The sequence below is a fragment of the Phocoena phocoena genome, chromosome 4 (assembly GCF_963924675.1).
Source record: "Phocoena phocoena chromosome 4, mPhoPho1.1, whole genome shotgun sequence".
Classification (NCBI taxonomy): Eukaryota; Metazoa; Chordata; class Mammalia; order Artiodactyla; family Phocoenidae; genus Phocoena; species Phocoena phocoena.
The window spans coordinates 23,605,330-23,619,877 of record NC_089222.1 but is presented as its reverse complement, the minus strand read 5'-3'; the positions used below and the strand labels follow the sequence as shown (position 1 = coordinate 23,619,877).

Sequence of the window (14,548 nt, the reverse complement as noted above, 5' to 3'; positions counted from 1 at the left end):
AGGACCAGATGGCTTCACAGGTGAATTCTATCAAACATTTAGAGAAGATCTAACACCCATCCTTCTCAAATGCTTCCAAAAAATTGCAGAGGAAGGAACACTCCCAAACTCATTCTATGAGGCCACCATTACCCTGATACCAAAACCAGACAAAGATACTACAAAAAAAGAAAATTACAGACCAATATCACTGATGAATATAGATGCAAAAATCCTTAACAAAATACTAGCAAACAGAATCCAACAACACTTTAAAAGGATCATACACCATGATCAAGTGGGATTTATCTCAGGGATGCAAGGATTCTTCAATGTACGCAAATCAATCAATGTGATACACCATATTAACAAATTGAAGAAGAAAAACCAAATGATCATCTCAATAGATGCAGAAAAAGCTTTTGACAAAATTCAACACCCATTTATGATAAAAACTCTCCAGAAAGTGGGCAGAGAGGGAACCTACCTCAACATAATAAAGGCCTTATATGACAAACCCACAGCAAACATCATTCTCAATGGTGAAAAACTGAAAGCATTTCCTCTAAGATCAGGAACAAGACAAAGGTGTCCAGTCTCACCACTATTATTCAACATAGTTTTGGAAGTTTTAGCCACGGCAATCAGAGAAGCAAAAGAAATAAAAGGAATACAAATCGGAAAAGAAGAAGTAAAACTGTCACTGTTTGCAGATGACATGATACTATACGTAGAGAATCTTAAAAATGCCACCAGAAAACTACTAGAGCTAATCAATGAATTTGGTAAAGTACCAGGATACAAAATTAATGCACAGAAATCTCTTGCATTCCTATACACTAATGATGAAAAATCTGAAAGAGAAATTAAGGAAACACTCCCATTTACCATTGCAACAAAAAGAATAAAATCCTAGGAATAAACCTACCTAGGGAGACAAAAGACCTGTATGTAGAAAACTATAAGACACTGATGAAAGAAATTAAAGATGATACCAACAGATGGAGAGATATACCATGTTCTTGCATTGGAAGAATCAATATTGTGAAAATGACTGTACTACCCAAAGCAATCTACAGATTCAGTGCAATCCCTATCAAATTACCAATGGCATTTTTTACGGAACTAGAACAAAAAATAAAATTCGTATGAAGACACAAAAGACCCTGAATAGCCAAAGCAGTCTTGAGGGAAAAAAATGGAGCTGGAGGAATCAGACTCTCTGACTTCAGACTGTACTACAAAGCTACAGTAATCAAGACAATATGGTACTGGCACAAAAACAGAAACATAGATCAATGGAACAAGATAGAAAGCCCAGAGATAAACCCACGCACCTATGGTCAATTAATCTATGACAAAGGAGGCAAGGATATACAATGGAGAAAAGACAGTCTCTTCAATAAGTGTTGCTGGGAAAACTGGACAGCTACATGTAAAAGAATGAAATTAGAACACTCCCTAACACCATACACAAAAATAAACTCAAAATGGATTCAAGACCTAAATTTAAGACCGGACACTATAAAACTCTTAGATGAAAATATAGGAAGAACACTCTTTGACATAAATCACAGCAAGATCTTTTTTGATCCACCTCCTAGAGTAATGGAAATAAAAACAAAAATAAACAAATGGGACCTAATGAAACTTAAAAGCTTTTGAACAGCAAAGGAGACCATAAACAAGACGAAAAGACAACCCTCAGAATGGGAGAAAATATTTGCAAACGAGTCAACGGAAAAAGGATTAAACTCCAAAATATATAAACAGCTCATACAGCTCGATATTAAAGAAACAAACAACCCAATCCAAAAATGGGCAGAAGACCTAAATAGACATTTCTTCAAAGAAGACATACAGATGGTCAAGAAGCACATGAAAAACTGCTCAACCTCACTAATTATTAGAGGAATGCAAATCAAAACTACAATGAGGTATCACCTCACACCAGCTAGAATGGGCATCATCAGAAAATCTACAAACAACAAATGCTGAAGAGGGTGTGGAGAAAACGGAACCCTCTTGCACTGTTGGTGGGAATGTAAATTGGTGCAGCCACTATGGAGAACAGTATGGAGGTTCCTTAAAAAACTAAAAATAGAATTACCATATGACCCAGCAATCCCACTACTGGGCATATACCCAGAGAAAACCATAATTCAAAAAGACACATGAGGGGCTTCCCTGGTGGTGCAGTGGTTGAGAGTCCGTCTGCCTATGCAGGGGACACAGGTTCGTGCCCTGGACCGGGAAGATCCCACATGCTGCAGAGTGCTGGGCCCGTGAGCCATGGCTGCTGAGCCTGTGCATCCGGAGCCTGTGCTCCGCAAAAGGAGAGGCCACAACAGTGAGAGGCCCGCGTACCGCAAAAAAAAAAAAAAAAAAAAAAAAAAAAGACACATGCACACTAATGTTCATTGCAGCACTATTTACAATAGCCAGGTCATGGAAGCAACCTAAATGCCCATCGACAGACGAATGGATAAAGAAGATGTGGTCCGTATATGCAATGGAATATTACTCAGCCATAAAAAGGAATGAAACTGGGTCATTTGTTGAGACGTGGATGGATCTAAATACTGTCTTACAGAGTGAAGTAAGTCAGCAAGAGAAAAACAAATATCGTATATTAATGCATGTATGTGGAACCTAGAAAAATGATACAGGTGAACCGGTTTGCAAGGCAGAAATAGAGACACAGATGTAGAGAACAAACGTATGGACACCAAGGGGGGAAAGCGGCGGGGGTGGGGAGTGTGATGAATTGGGAGATTGGGATTGACATGTATACACTAATGTGTATAAAATTGATGACTAATAAGAACCTGCTGTATAAAAAAATAGATAAAATAAAATTTAAAAATTAATAAAAAAAGAAGCAATAGGAACAAAAACACAGAGACATAAAATATGATAGTAAAATTATGACCAAAATACTAGCTATGGGGCTTCCCTGGTGGCGCAGTGGTTGGGAGTCTGCCTGCCGATGCAGGGGACACGGGTTCGTGCCCCGGTCCGGGAGGATCCCACATGCCGCAGAGCGGCTGGGCCCATGAGCCATGGCCACTGAGCCTGCGCGTCCGGAGCATGTGCTCTGCAACGGGAGAGGCCACAACAGTGAGAGGTCTGCGTACCGCAAAAAAAAAAAAAAAAAAAAAAAAATACTAGCTATGTTAATGATTGGCCATAGTGAACTACTAAAAAGAAAAGATTGTAAGGTTGGGGAACAAGACAAAACTCCCACCGTATTGCATATTTAAGAGATATCCCCAAAGCAAAGTAATTCAACAATGTTGAAAAAATAGGAAAGGTAAATATATATCAAGTAAGGGCTACATCAAACTAAGCAGGTACAGTAACCTTAATATGAGGCAAGTAAGGTTGAATTCAGGGCAAACGATATTAAGTGAGACAAAGAACATTTTATAACAATAAAGAACATAATCCACAATTGAAGACGGAACACACCAAATAACAGGAAATACAAGAAAGGTCAAACAGATACACAGTAGAGGCAGATGATTTTAATTCACCTCTTTCAGCTCATGACAGATCAATGCACCAAATGAAGTAAAGACATAGAAAAACCAAAATTGCATAAGTGATGACATTTAATTGATGTATACATATTTCTAAAAATTGCCCATATATTAGGCCACAAATAAAACCTCAGCAAAAATTCAGACATAATACAGAACCTGGTAACACAGAAGAAAAACTAGAAATTAATCACAGAGTTATGGATCACAAAATCCTACCACCTGGACGTTTTTGAAAACTCTCTTTTAAACAACTCAGATCAAAAAAGAGACCTATATAGAAATTGTACAGTATCTAGAAAACAAGAATATCAAAAAACATTCCATATATTGGAACCTGTGGGATCCCGTTAAGGTAGAGCCCAGAGGAAGTCATGGCTGGTGTACTTATATTAGTAAATGAAAAAGAGTGAAAATATACAAATTAAGCATAATAAAATAGAAAAATGAAAGATCTAATCAGCACAGCTGTCGGGGAGCCCAACGCGCCACTCCGCGTCCTGCCCCATCTGTCCCCTGGAGTCGCCGCCCGCCGTCACCGCGCCATGACCACCGAGCAACTAGTCCTCCAGGGCCCGGGACCGTGGGGCTTCTGCCTTGTGGGGGGCAAGGACTTCGAGCAGCCTCTCACCGTCTCCCGGGTCACTCCCGGAAGCAAGGCTGCTATAGCTAATTTATTATGTGTTGGAGATGTAATCACAGCCATCGACACACTTGGAAGCTCAGGAGAAAATCAAGGGCTGCACAGACAACGTGACTCTCACAGTAACCAGATCTGAACAGAAAATCTGGTCGCTTCTGATGACAGAGGAAGGGAAACATTATCCATACAAGATGAATTTAGCCTCTGAACCGCAGAGGTTCTACACATAGGAAGCACCCACAGCCAGAGCGCCCTGCCCCTTACCGCCTCACCTGCCTCCACTTCTGCCCCAGGGTCATCACAAACCAGTACAACAACCCAGCTGGCCTCTACTCCTCTGAAAACATCTCCAACTTCAACAGTGCCTTGGAGTCAAAGACGGCAGCCAGTGGGCAGGAGACGAATGGCAGAGCATTAGACCATTCTCAGCTTCCAAGCGGACTCATCATTGATAAAGAATCTGAAGTTTACAAGATGCAGCAGGAGAAACAAGAGTTAAATGAGCCTCCAAAACAGTCCACTTCATTCCTGGTTTTGCAGGAAATCCTGGAGTCTGAGGAGAAAGGGGATCCCAACCATCCCTCAGGATTCAGAAGAGTTAAGGCTCCAGTCACCAAAGTGGCTGCATAGATTGGAAATGTCCAGAAGCTGCCCATGTGTGACAAATGTGGCACCAGCATTGTCGGCATGTTTGTGAAGCGGTGGGACCGTCACCGCCACCCTGAGTGTTATGTGTGCACCGACTGTGGCAACAACCTGAAACAGAAGGGTTTGATTTCTTTGTGGAGGGTCAGATCTACTGTGAAAAGCACACCTGGGAGCGGGTCACTCCACCCGAGGGCTACGATGTGATCACCGTGTTCCCTAAGTGAGCCGGCAGCTCTGCACATAACACTGTTCTGCAGCGAGCCCCTGCTGCATCTTGTCCTCTGAAAGCTCTGGCCTCTCTTGTCTTGAAAGTTCTCGCTTACTTTGGTTTTATCCCTGCTCGTTAGCTAACTGACTCACGCTGGCTGTGTGATGCCCGCTTTTATAATTAACGGAAGATGGTTTTGTTCAGTGTCCCGTTACCAGCATCACTGTGTCTTCTCTTCTCCTCCAATCATCTCTGCTGCAAATGGACATCAGCCAAATTTGAACCAAGCTGAATTTAATATGTCTGACAATGATTCTTTTACTCAATAAATTAATAGACTTCAAAACAAAAAAAAAAGATCTAATCAAAAAACAGAACAGGGCCTCTCACGGTGCCGACTGTAAGCAGCTCTGTGGCCCACACGGGGCATTTCTTAGGGAAATTGCTTTATCCTTGTGCACACCATGCCAACTTTGGAGCTGTTGAAAGACACCTTTAACATATTTGAAAGAAGCGGCCAAGCAGCAGCCCCAGAGGAGACCATGCTGGGTCATGGAGGGCCCGGTGCTTTCCTTGCTGGCCTCGAGACCTCTGCCCCATCAGTGGCAGGTGGGGGCCTCAAAAGCTGCCCACCCTGGCGACGGTGGAGTGGACACACAGCAGCCCTTTGCTACTCCCCCCAAGACAGGACCCAGAGTGAAGTGCTCATGTCCATTATTGGCCATCCACTAAGGAAAATTAGTGACGGCACAATATAACGAAGGGCAGGGTTTGAATCCCTTCCTGTCCATTGGGCCCTGGCAAGGGCTTACCCTCTCTGAGACTCATCTGAAAAGTGCTCTATGTGCTAAGCTTGCCTGTCTTTGCAAGGATCAGGGGAGACATCTGTAAAGTCTGAAATGGCACAGGGCACCTGGGAGGCACCCAGTAAATGTTAAGTGCTCCTTTAAACTGTGTATGTCCTGCGACATTGCCATTTCACCACCTGAATGCATCCTAAAGAAACACCAGGGCGTGCACTAGGATTCAGCTACAGAAGCAAAGGGCAGGGTGGTTCATAGAACCAAAAGGTGGAGATTAATGTAAATGCTCACAATAGGGGGCTATAACTTTTTCATGGGGTCCCCAGCTTCCAGCCAGATCTACTCTGCCCGTACCTCCCCTGCACCCAGCTGGGATGTTGCCTCTGCAGTCCTCGTCCCGGAGAAGTTCCAGCTCCTATGGTCTCCTGCAACTGTGACTGAACTAACAAATGAATAAAAGACGGGCTAAGTAACTCGGTTTTATTCCCCATGGAACCTGTCAAAGGTAGTGGTCAGGATCAGAAGCCAGAGCTGGGAGACAGGAAGTTACTAATGCAGATTCCCAACTCCTAAACCGGGGTCACAGGTTTATCTTCATGTCTTTGTCCAGGCAGTTGGGACCCCCAGTCCTTCCTTCCTCACCTCCTCAATCCAGCCTGAGAGCCCCACCTCCTCTAGGAAGCCCGCCCTGATCCCCCCAGGGCCTCTAGGTGCCTGCCCCACAGTTCTGTCACCCCTGAGCCAGCCACGACTTTCTGGTCCACTGATCTGCGTTTTTCTACCTTGAGGGGCATTCCTCTGGGGACAGGAAGCTCTCCCCTGGGCTTCTTCACCAACTCCCATCCAACCCCACCTAGCACATATACAAACAAGCACCGTGCTTTGGAAGACAGGGAAGAATACATGTATGGGTGTGAAGAGGAGATTCTGGGCTTCAGCAAGTTCTCACGTTCTGCTCTCTCTAGAGGATTCAGCAGGGAAAGGGCCGGGGCTGGAGTCAGGAGATGAGAGCACGGGGCCTCGTTCTCCATTAACACAGTCACTGCCTCTGAGCCGCTGACCCTGGGCTGTATCCAGTCTACCCCTTGTTATACACTGCTGTGCAGCCTTCCTGCTCCCAGCCTCATTTATTCTTTCAACAAACACTTGGTGGATGGCTGTCATGTGCCAGGCTCTGTGAGGCTGAGAGCTAGGGACACGCAGCAGTGGCCAAGTCAGGCTCAGCCCCTGTTCTCTCTCTCCAGACGGAGGGAGCAGGTACTGGTCACCTTTCTCCTCTTGTCTCCACCATAGCTCGTGGCGCTGGGCCAGGCACAGAGGAGATACCACAGAGTCTAAGTTCCTGGTAGGAATAACACTGTCTCTCAACCCAGCAAGCAGACAGCATACTGAACGATTCCTCCATCACATTTCCTCAAACCAAACTTAATTTCTTAGGCCATGCTTGGATGGGGATGCTTAATGACATTATCCGGAAGGATCCGCCCCAGGGCTTCAGTGATGGCTGCGCAAGAAAACAAGAAGATTGCCAATTGCCTTTCCCAGGACCCTGGTGGGTATTGCAACCTGACAGGGGAAATGAGGAGACACGAAGCGTGGATGTCGCACTTCTTCAGGAGCCTCAACGGTTTGCAAGGTGTGGCGCTCAGTCTTCAGAGGCCCAGGACCCAAAATCCCATTCTCGAAGTCTTGTCTGCTGGACTCAGCCAGGCATGGGGTCTGCCAGGAGACAGGACTGCCGCAGGATTGATCATGACTGGGTTAAATGCCCTCCCCTCAATGCGGCCTATGGCTTTGGACTTGCTGAGGTAGGGGTTGGGGGCGGATTTCATTCCTTCATTTAACCAGCAGTAACGATGCCTCCCTGGGGATCTGAGGCTACAGGAAAGTGTAAGACCCGATCACTTCCCTCCTGAGAGAGCTCACGCCAAAGGGGTCAGACCCAGTGACAGGTCTGAATAATGACAAGGACTGTAAAAAGCAGTGCACTTCGATACCACTTGAATTCCTATAATAGACTGCATATTGGTTTCAAATATATACGACACCACTCGTAAAAATGCAAAGCTGATCTAATTCACTCTCCCTGCTTAAAATGCTCCACAGGCTCTCCACAGCTTTCAGGATAAAGTACAAACTCCTAACCCTAACCCTCCCCAAATGCTCCCTGATGCTTCCCTGACCCTCTCCCTCTGTGAAGCCCTTCATGGCGTCCCCACTAACCTGCGTGTCCTGACCCTCTGCTGCCTTCACCCCTTCCCCCTCCCTTGCACGCCCCCCCTTGCACGCCCCTCCACATACACACACCTGGGCAATTCATTCTACTCGGGTATCAGTGCCCCTGGGGAGCTCCCCATCCCGTGCCCTCAGAGCCCCTGCACCTGTCTCCATCACAGACTTCCCACGAGGGGCCCTTACGTCTCCTCAGCTGCCTCCCTCCCACCAGACGGGAGACAATGCAAGAGCAGGGGCTGGGTCTCCTCACCGGAGTCCCCAGGACTCTGCAGGGCTCTGGCTCAGAGAAAATGGTGGATGCACAAGCACGAGCAAAGAAATAAAAGCAACCTGCCACTTTAGAAAGAACCTCCACTGAGGCATGACTGGGAGAGCAGAGCTCCCTGAGCTCGGGCAAGTCGTTTACATTTTCAGCCCTCAGTTTTCACCTCTGTGCAATGGTGCCAACGGTACCCACTTGGACCTGGTTAGGCTGGGATGTTTCTAAGATTTTCTTAGTACAAATATTAAGTAGAGAGGCTATTCTATTAAAAGATGCTGATTCAGAATGAACCTGCCAATGGTGAATGAGCTAAAGAACCTCCAAGCTTTTATTCACAGGCGTCCATTCACTTTTCTCTCTGTAGACGTGCATGGAGCTCATGCGACACTGGGCTGGGCAGGCCCTTTCTTCCCAGGAGAGCCATCTGTGCAGCTCCAGGTGGAACCATCTCACACCCATCTTCCTGGACTGTGAATCAACGAGGCTTCCCCGTGCCTCTCCTTCTTGTGGGGTTTCCATGGGAATCTTCCCACGGGTGACCGAACCAGGAGCCCCCAGGGCGGAAGCTCAGGCTGTCAGCCAGCAAGGAATGCAGGGGATGGGATGAAGGAGGTCAGCATGCTCTGCCAGGTCATTTGAAAGAGACACACCTCCAAGGCAGGAAGGCCAGAGGCCCTATTTCCACGTGTATTCCTGGCGGGTCTGGTCATCGCTCCAGCTGTCCCTGTGCCCTAAGTACACGTGGGTAAAGTTCTGCAGGACAGCTGGCCTCTGTGAGACCCAGCATGGCTCAGGCTGGAGCAGAGCTAGGAGAAAGGGGACAGGGTGGGTGCTGCATAACGGGACCCTCTTGGATCAACTTCTATGACGAAAACACAATGATCTTCATGTCTGGCCCATCATTTATCTCATGAGCCGAACTTTGCCCACTTAGTATAACTGGTTGTCTGAAAACTCGGGATGCCTGAATGAAAAGGGAAACTCAGGCTTGGTCTAGGAGATCATAGTAGGAACCTGCTGGGATTTCTGAAGGTCCCTCTGTTAAGCTTCAGCTGTCTCTGGGAGCATTTTTGAGATACGGGGGTGGGGGTTGGGGGGTGGGGGGGCATTGCTGGAGACGAAGAAGGGATGGAGAGGAAGTGGGGAGACAGGGAGACCCAGAGAGAGAGAAGAGAGGGAGGGAGCCCCAGGGAGCAGAGAGCCACTCTGGCCCCGGGAATCTGTGTGACTTGCGAATCTCACAGAATGTGGCTGACAGGTGAGAGGTCTCTGCGGACTCAGCCCCACGAGTTTCTGGAGAAGTCAGAGCTCCAGGCTCACTCATAAGTGACTTTTCACAGCACTGAAAGCCAGGTGGGGTACTTGGGAACTGCTCTGGGCCTCTCCCTCTGCACACACCAGCACATGGAGGTGTAGAGCTCGGGGCAGTCTCCTGCCACCTCTCGGCTCTGAGGTCCACTTGGCTGGCCTCATAAATGGGGCACACCCACTGCCGCATCTTCAGTGTCTGCTGTGCCCTCTCTGCATGCATCTTCTCTTATGACTGGCAGTTCCAGCCCTCTGTGGATCCTCCCAAACGGAGTCTCCAGCCCCGCTTTCTCTCCTCAGCACCAGACCCACCTATCCCAAGGCCTCTGGCCACGCCAGACTAGGGTCTCCTTCAAACGACCTTGTAAAGCCAGCTGGTCTCTTTCCCCTAGGACACGCCCACCCACTCTAGATATCAGACCTGGGGTTTTGGGGGCCACTGGCACCTCAGAATCTACATGCCCAGGACTGAAAGCAGCCTCTTCCCTCTCCGGCAAACCAGGTTCTTCTCTCGTCCCCATTTCTGCCATGGATCCCCCTGTCTCTCGGTCTCCCGCAATGCCTTCAGCTCTCCCTCAATTCAGATCTTGCCTGGATTACTAAATGGTCTCCCAGTGGGGCTCCCCGACTCCAGTCTGTGGCTCCCAAGCCACCCTCCATGCTGCCACAGGGTAAATCTGACCAAGGCACACACACATCTTTTGTTCAGCTCACCAGGTGGCTTCTCCAGGGAGAAGCCGCACCCCTTAGCTTGGCATGTAAGAGTCCTTAAGATCTGTTCTTGCTTACTTCTCCCACGCCTAGTCTCCCAGCACGGCCCCCATCAGACCAGTCATAGCAGACTCCCCTGAGAGACCACATCCTGCCCATACCTTGGCCTCCGGGGGCCTTCCCACCTTCCCTTGCCTAGCTGACAGTCATTCATTCTCCTCCCACCCGCAAGTGGGACCGGGCACCCTCTGTGGTGTCCCTCCATCCCCCTTCGGCCTCGTCCTGCATCCACAGCTGTCTTCTGCACCCCGTGCTACATTTCCTGCTGGCGAGGCCAGCACCCAGCCAGCCTCTATCTCCTACCAGCACCATACGGGCATCTGCTACCTCTGTCTGCATTAGAAAGCACTTCGCAGACTGAAGAAGAAACTTCCACTCCACACCTCTTGTATAGTCTGCATTTTTAACAACAAACATTTTTCTTTTGTAACTTTTCTTTCATTTTTCTTTCATAGCATTTTAAATGGGGGTTAACTCAATATGTGTAGCAAAAAATCACATGCAATCAACACCGCCCTGGAAAGTTCTTCTGAAGAAGGTTCATGATACCCAATTTGGGTCTACCATCCTCTTTCCCAAGGGGTTCAGCACAGACAACTGTTTTTCCTCCAGCTTCAGAACCGATACAGCCAGTGAGACTTATTTAGGGACCACGTTTTATTTAAAATGGGGACTTCCCTGACGGTCCAGTGGTTAAGACTCTGCACTTCCACTGCAGGGGGCATGGGTTCGTTCCCTGGTCGGGGAACTAAGATCCCGCATGCCGCGCGGCATGGCCAAAAAATAATAACAAAATAAAATGTGTTGCTGTTTTATTTAATTTTTTTGTTGTTGATCTTTCTTGCCAAGTATGTTTGGTTATGTTCACATAAGTTAAGTGCATGTATTTATGTACTTATTTTTTTTAACTGACTCAGGCAGAGACTTCTGGTAGCTTTGCTCCAGGTACCTTCACACCCCCTGATTTTCTGTACCGAGTGGCCTGTTCTACCTGCCGGGCTGCCTGAGACCCTTCATTCCTGTACCAATAGAGAAGGGGCCTTTCAAGAACCTGGCAATGTTACAACAGGTCAGGCAACTTGGGGAGAATCAATTAGCCCCCATATGGTGAATGGCACTAGGTCTTTTCCCAGAGGGATGGGGAACGCTGCACTGGCCCAGGTCTTGGCCACTTTCTGGGGTAGAAGCAAAGCCTCCCAAGGACAGGCCTGTCTAAACGAGGAGAAGGAGCCAGTCTTAAAAAAGCCAAGGGAAAAAGTCCTTGGAGTGTTGGAGCAAAACCAAAAAGACCAGGGGGTGGAAGGTAATGAGAGAGGCAAACAGTGAGAAAGGGGTGAAGGGAGCAGTAACCAGACCCGGAGGGCCCTGGGGGCACCTAGATTTTACACCCTGGCAACCTCGAGGACGTTCTAAGACTGGGAGGGATTTGATCTATTTTATATTTTTAAAAGATGTTTCTGATAAATTATTATTATTTGCTAATCTGATTTGTGAAGAACTGTATCTTATTGTAGTTTTAACTTACATTTTTCTTACTGAGTGAGGTAGGGCAGCTTGTCTTATGTTTGCTATTTCAATTTTATTTTGTGCATGTGAACTGTTAATGGTCTTTGTCTGTTTCTGCCCTTTTTCTTCTTGACTTGAGAACATTTGTACACATTAAAGAGATGAGCCCTTTGTGACAGGAGTGACGATTCTCTCCCCAGTTTGTCATATGTCTTTTAACTGTTTCTGGTGATGTCCCTGTAGATTTTCTTTTTATATAATTCAGTTTATCAGTCTCTGAAATAAAATAGAAATACAGACTGGAGAGAGATTTGAGTGGAATGGCCAGCAAGTTGAATTTTGTTTGCTGTTTGTCAAAAGTGGCTTAAATTCCTTTTATTACTACTTTTAAAGGAAGTTTAAAAAATGGAATCAATCAGAGGGTATGTATCTCAAGAGGATTATGCCCTTGTGTCAAACATGTTCATATCATGCTACTGACACAGTCTTTCTACAAACTCCATTAATCAGTAGCACTTTTTGAAAAATGAAGGTGTGGGAGATGAGGGATTCCCCCATCACCCTCAGTGACGGAGGCTTCAGGATTTTGTTGGAGGATAGAGGCACCAAGGTGGGAAAACAGAGGGAGAGACAGGAGAGGGGAGAGACGTAGTGCACTGATGCTTCTTCCCTAGGTGCGATGACCTCCTGGAAGGGGGGACAGGCAGTTCCTGGATTCTCCTTTTAATAGCTTTTTTCTGAGGCTCAGGCACGCCTTCCTGATTTATGCTCATCGATTGCAGGGGGACAGAAGGTGCATGGAGGAGGGAGGCTCAGATTCCTAGAGAGGAGAGGACTCCTACCTTCACCCCCGAAACTCCCCCAGGAGGAGGATGGGGCAGACGAGGAAACTGAGCTGGGAGAGATGAGAGTACTTGCCCAAGGTCACACCGCTGGTGTGGAGGCGGAATTCGAACTCAAGCCTTACTCCAGAGCCCAGAGCTCCCCACCTCCTAGCGCTGGCGGCCCAGAAGTGCCCTCCTCTCCTTTCCAGTCCGCAACAGCCCACGCTCCGCCATCCGGGAGGCAGGAGCAGCCACTCCCCCTTGCTTCTCCCGCCAGGGAGAGGTCCTGGGCTCGCGTCCCCTCCTGGCTCCGAGCCCGTGGCGCGTCTTGCGCTACCCGGGCGGACACATTCACCGCGCTCCAAGCTCTGGCCTCCTCCCTCCTTCCCAGACCCCACCCCCACGCCCTGCCCGTGACTCACGAAGCATGCGACCCCCTCCCTTCTTAAGCATCGCCAAGTTTGCCTCCGAGCAAGGCCAGGAACTGGCCCCAAGCAGCGCCCGGACCGGGCGACAAGCCTCACTATCCAGCGTCAAGAGTAAACGATAACAGTCACCACTTCACCAGCGCCCACTGCGTGCCGGGCGCTTGATTTCCACCGCTCTGAACACGCCCCACCAACAACCCAGATGAACAGACCCCTGGAAATTACTGTCCCCAATACATACACGAGAGCTGCTGCAGCTCTGGAAAGTTGGATAACACGCTTGGGCTCACACAGCTAATAATAATGCTGGCTAACATTTGATCGAGTATCTCCTATGTGCCAGGCACAGGTCCACGTACATTACGAGGACCACCCCATAGATCCTACCAATAGCCCTATTAAAAGGGCACCATTATCATCCCCATCCTATGGATGAGGAAATCGAGGTTTGGCGCCTTGCCCAAGGTCACCCAGCCAGTGAATGACAGATCATGGACCCAACCCAGGCAGGGTGACTGGGGGGAGGGGGGGAGTTTTTTGTGGTGTCTCCATTACGCAGAAAAGCAGCGGGCTTCGAACCTATGGCACCAGGGGCCGGCCCTCAACGCCCCATGGCTGCGCGCAAACCAACCAGGTCGGACTGCCACAGCCTTTAGAGAGGAATTCCCGAGGACCTGGACGGGACCCACGCCAGGAGCGTCGGCTGTGGCGAGTGCCGGCCCGCACGAGGTCCGCGCGGCCAGATTTCGACTCCCGCGTGCCCCTCACCAGAAGATGGAGACTACTCACCATAAAAGAGAGGGCAAGCGCCTGCCCTGGAGGAATCGCCAGCGCTGGCAGGTCCTGGACTGCCGGGAGAGGCGTCTGCCGCCGCTGCCGCCCACTCAGGGGCGCCCGAGCGACCCCGAAGATGCCGGCTGGCTCCCCGGGGCCAGGGTCGCGTCCTCACGGCCCGTGCCCAGGAGCAGCGCCCCCTCTGCCCAGCAGGGTGGCCTGGAGTTGGAGCGTTCTTGGGAAGTTGGCGCTCCGGCGCGGCGGGAGGGCACAGGAGGCCGGGTGGAAGTGGGGAAGCGCCTTTCTGCGCGGATCCCGGGGGCGCGCCAAGGCCCGCGCTCCAGCGGTTCCTAAGCTCCGCGCCAGACCCGGAGGGCGGCGAGTCCCGAGCTCGGGGCGCACGGGCCGCGCCTCGGCCTCCGGCCCCTGGCGCGCCCAGCGATTTCCCCCGCGCCCTGGGCGCACGCACTGGTGGTTGGAGCTGGGGCCCGGGCCCGGGCTACGGTGCGCTCATCGCCCTCCCCAGGGGCTGGGCGCCTTTGTGCGCGGGGCGCGTCGGCCGCCGCGGCCAGCTCTGGATGCTGCAGCCGCCACCGCCTCCCCCTCTTCCTCCGCCG

The 14,548-nt window shown here is 49.4% G+C and overlaps 1 pseudogene; it reads left to right on the top strand.

The window, feature by feature from the left end:
- Positions 1-4,066: 4,066 nt before the first annotated feature.
- On the top strand, positions 4,067-5,036 carry LOC136122841 (PDZ and LIM domain protein 1 pseudogene; annotated as a pseudogene).
- The last annotated feature ends 9,512 nt before the right edge of the window (positions 5,037-14,548 follow it).